This window comes from Entelurus aequoreus, linkage group LG28 (genome assembly GCF_033978785.1).
Source record: "Entelurus aequoreus isolate RoL-2023_Sb linkage group LG28, RoL_Eaeq_v1.1, whole genome shotgun sequence".
Taxonomy (NCBI): Eukaryota; Metazoa; Chordata; class Actinopteri; order Syngnathiformes; family Syngnathidae; genus Entelurus; species Entelurus aequoreus.
Genome location: NC_084758.1, coordinates 5,589,894 through 5,594,773, shown reverse-complemented (window position 1 = coordinate 5,594,773; position 4,880 = coordinate 5,589,894). Strand labels below are relative to the sequence as shown.

At 37.8% G+C, this 4,880-nt stretch overlaps 1 long non-coding RNA gene across 1 annotated transcript in view; it reads right to left on the bottom strand.

The window, feature by feature from the left end:
- Positions 1–660: 660 nt before the first annotated feature.
- Positions 661–4,880, bottom strand: part of LOC133645007 (uncharacterized) — a 15,044-nt gene continuing 10,824 nt past the window's right edge. Inside the window, exon 5 of the long non-coding RNA XR_009824866.1 lies at positions 661–784. This is a non-coding gene — a long non-coding RNA (uncharacterized LOC133645007). The remainder of the gene's footprint in view (positions 785–4,880) is intronic.

The window sequence follows — 4,880 nt, the reverse complement described above, 5'->3', positions numbered from 1 at the left end:
AGTCAGTCTAAACATAAGGGCAATGCAGCACCTGCAGTGAGCAAACGCATCCAAAAAAATGGCGCAATAGCCCAAACAATAAACACACCTATGTACTTGTTTTCTTTTTAACTATTTACATTATGGCCGTCAGAGAAGAACATCTGTAAATTAGCCGCATTTTTTTATAAGCCGAGGGCTTCAAAGCATAGGACAAAAGTAGCGGCTTATAGTCCGGAATTGTACAGTATATTTTTCAATAATAAAATCAATGTTTTCATTGCCAATTAAAATAATCTGATTATGATAACTGCTGTCCAGTTGTTATATCTTGTTTTATGACCACATTTCTGAGCAATTATGACATTAAGTTGTAATCACAGTCCAAGATGTTAGATGGCAGTAGTGTATAATATATGGTGTTTTTTTTGTTTTTGTTGCGCCCTACAGAGTGTTAATACTGTGAGTAATTATACGACCTTTGTTTGATTGTAACGTGCATCTTAGTTGGACTTTTCATCAACACATTTGGAAGTGTTGAAATTAAAAAGTTAAAATGCTAATTAGAAGCATGTCAATAGCAAAGTAAACGTCTATTAGCATTTTTTTACTTACTTTACTAACGGAGAGTTTTTTTGAGTCAATTTCTTTGTTGGCATTAAAAATTGCAACATTACCTAGAGCAGGAACGCCCAAATACATTTGGCCCGTCGTGTCATTTGGTTTGGCCCGCCAAAGGGTGGTGACCGATTGGAAGACATATTCATACTGGCCTCTTTCAAGCTGGCACGTCCGCAGGGACACTCTGTAAAAAAAAAGTTAAACGATTTTACTGTAAAAACATTGCAGCTCACTCAACCAGACATTTACCTTAAAACCATCAGTGGAAGCATTGTTCCATTCACAGTTATGCACTGTAAAAACATGGAACATGGATGTAGAAGAAGAAGAAGAAGAAGAAAAAAAAGAAGAAGAAAAAGAAGAAGTAAAAGAAGAACAAAAAGAGGAAGAAGAACAAGAAGAGGAAGAAGAACAAGAACAAAAAGAAAAAGATAAACAAGAACGAGAAGAAGAAGAACAAGAACGAGAGCAAGAAGAACAAGAAGAAGAAGAACAAGAACGAGAAGAACAAGAACAAGAACACCAAGAACAAGAACCGGAAGAAAAAGAAAAATAAGAAGGAATAAAGAAGAAGAGGAGAAGGAAGAAGAAGGAGGAGGAAGAAGAAGTTAAAAAAGAATAAAAAGTAAAAGAAGAAGAAGAATAAGTAAAAGAAGAAGAAAAAGAAGAACAATACAAGAAGAAGAAGAAGAGAAGGAAGAAGAAGAACGAGAACAAGAATGAGAAGAAGAACAAGAAGAACGAGAACAAGAATGAGAAGAAGAACAACAACAACAAAGAAGAAGAAAAAGAAGGAAGAAGAAAAAGAAGAAGAGGTGGAGAAGGAAGAATAAGAAGAAGAGGAGGAAGAAGTTAAAGAATAAGTAAAAGAAGAAGAAAAATACAAGAAGAAGAAGAAGAAAAAGAAGAAGAGAAGGAAGGTTTACTTTTCCAAATAAACTGATTGATGTGTGAGTCTAGTGATTTATACCAGATTTAAGATTTGGTGGGAATCATTGAAAAGAGATAATTAACCCTACGCAGAAGAAGAAGAAGTAAAAGAAGAACAAGAACAAGTAAAAGAAGAACAAGAAAAAGAAGACAAGCAGAAGAGAAGAAGAAGAAAGAGAAGAGGAGGAGGAGAAGGAATAAGAAAAAGAAGAAGAAGAAGTTAAAGAAGTAAAAGAAGAACAAAAAGTAAAAGAAGAAAAATACAAGAAGAAGAAGAGGAGGAGGAAGAAGACTTAAAAGAAGAAGAGAAAGTAAAAGAACAAGAAGAAGAAAAAGTAAAATAAGAAAAATACAAGAAGAAGAGGAGGAAGACGTAAAAGAAGAAGAAGAGAAAGTAAAACAACAACAAGAAGAAGAAAAAGTAAAAGAAGAAAAATACAAGAAGAAGAAGAAGAGGAGGAAGAAGATGTAAAAGAAGAAGAAGAAGAAAAAGAAGAAGAAGAAGTAAAAAAAGTAACACCTCATTGGCCAGAATTTTGAGACAAAAATAACAGTGGTACTATTTTATTTATTTATAGTAATGTGCTGTAAAAAAATGGCCATAGATTTTACAGTAAAATCTGGCAACTCAGTCACCAGAATTTTAACGTAAAAACAACACTGGTACAGTTTTTCAATTTACAGTAATCTGGTGTAAAACCACGGTACGCTTCACGGTAAAATTCTGCTGGGTTTTTTACCGTAAAATGTACAGAATTAAGTTAGTTGCCTTGGAATTTGAGACACCGGCTCTACGGTAAAGTTGTGACTTTTTGGCACCCTGTGGAAAATGATACCAGTGGTCCTCAAGCTCCGCCCACATCCTTTGATGAAAACCTCAACACTTAGAAATGTAGCATCCTCCATACCTCCAATCTGTGTGTGCATTGTTTGAAAGAGATCAGATGAAATATCCTGGTGGGGCTGGTTAGTGGGTCCATGACAATGACTTCTGTTTTGTTTCATCCGCCGTTTTACTGCCGTGTTAAAAATGGCCCAAATCTGCCCAAAAAAAGACCTTTTTTGAATGTTTTGAGGTTCAAAATGTGCATGAAAGAAGCAAAGTTGCATGCTAACTGAATCAGGCACGCAGTCTACTTCTTTAGATTTATATATGGCGGTATGAGGCTAAAGTCCTCACTCCTGGTGTTGCACGGTCAGAACTGTTTGGCCCGCGGACCACTGGCACATTTTCACTTTGGCCCTTTCAGGCAAAACGTTTGGGTCCCCCTCGCCTAGAGGTAGTTTGGCTCCGCTCCCAGTCGGCAACCCAGGTACTGTAACATGGCATCGTTAGATTTTACGCCAATCAGCAGGATACGCTAGGTGCCAAAGAAAGTACCCGCCATATACTCACCCCTACGTGTTTATGCACACACACACACACACACACACACACACACACACACACACACACACACACACACACACACACACACACACACACACACACACACACACACACACACACACACACACACACACACACACACACACACACACACACACACAAGTAAACATTACTGCTCTTTCAGAAACACACAAACATACAATACACACATCAAGTTCACTGTTGGTCTCACACACACACACACACACACACGCACACACACATTCTAGTATTTCTTACCTTCTTGGGACCTCCGAAAAACACCTACCTCTTTAGGACCAGATCTTTATTTACAACATGAATAATATATACATACTATGCAAATATAAAAAAGCTTGTTGTGAAAAATGAGTTAGAATTTCACAAGAAAAAGGCCACAATTTCACAAGAAAAACTTTTTGGCAGTATTATAATAAAAGTCGTCATTTTACTCAACGCAAGTGGAAATTTGACAAGAAAAAGTGAACATGTGTGCAATATTGTGATGAAAGTTGGAATTTTATTCAATAGCAGTCGCAATTTTACAAGAAAAGCTTAAAATGTTGGCAATTTTATGAAGAGTCGTAATTTTACTCGACAAAAGTCACAATTTTATAAGAAAATGTTGGTAATAGTATAATAATAATCGGAATTTTACTCTGCAAAATTGTGACTAAAGTCATCATTTTACTCAAACAATTTCACTATTTTAGAAGAACAACAAAAAATTGGCAATATTGTGATAAAAGTCAGAATTTTGGATGGCAAAATGTCACCACTTTGCATTAAAAAGTAATAATTTGACATAAAAAAGTTATAATTTTACGAGAAAATATTGCAATATTACAGAAACGATGAGAATTTCCCCCCAATTTTATAAGAAAATAGTCGAAACATTGTGAGAAAAAGACTGCTTTTAGTATTTTTTTTTATTTTTATTTTATTTACTTCAAGTTATTACAATATGTCTCTATATAAACATATTGGATTTTTTGATTAATTTAGGCCAAAGGGGGCGCATTTCAATATCTTGCACACACTTGTTATTACATATGTTGGCCAGAGGGGGAGCACTTCAAATTTTTTACACACACTTGTTATTTCATATATTGACAGTCAATTTTTTGGTGGACCACCCTCATTTTGATAGATGTCACCACAAATGAGACATTGTCTATTAGATGCAATGTTATTGATTTATGTCATCACTTGTTCACACCTCCTCATATGGAAGATGCTTTTCCTTCTTCATGTCTCAAGAAGGCTACAAATACAAGAACACACACACACACCCACACCCACACCCACACCCACACACACACACACACACACACACACACACACACACACACACACACACACACACACACACACACACACACGCTGCTGGTGCCTCCACAGGCGTGCAGAGTGAGAAGTCCTCCTGCCAAAAAAGGTTAATCATTTTGCACCTGACTCTGCGGGACCCGTCGCACCACTGCAGTTATGATTTAATCTCACACACGCACACACACACACACACACACACACACACACACACACACACACACACACACACACACACACACACACACACACACACACACACACACACACACACACACACACACACACACACACACACACACACACACACACACACACACACACACACGCACACACACACACGCACACACAGAAGCAAAGGAGTGAAGAGGATCACAAGAAAGAAAGTGTGGCAGCCCGGGCGACCTCATGAGGACCAAAAAGACGCGAGCGCTCGTTTCCTTTTCATCCTGGAAGACGTCAAAGCGGCGGCCGCGGGAGTCCGGTCAAGCCGCTCACCTGGCAGTCGCCACTTGGCGGACGCAACGCTTCACTTTGAATTGGAAGAAAAGGAAGTGTCGTACCGATGGAAACACTGTCAGCTGACAAAGATCTGTGGTGCAAGTACGGAGCCCTG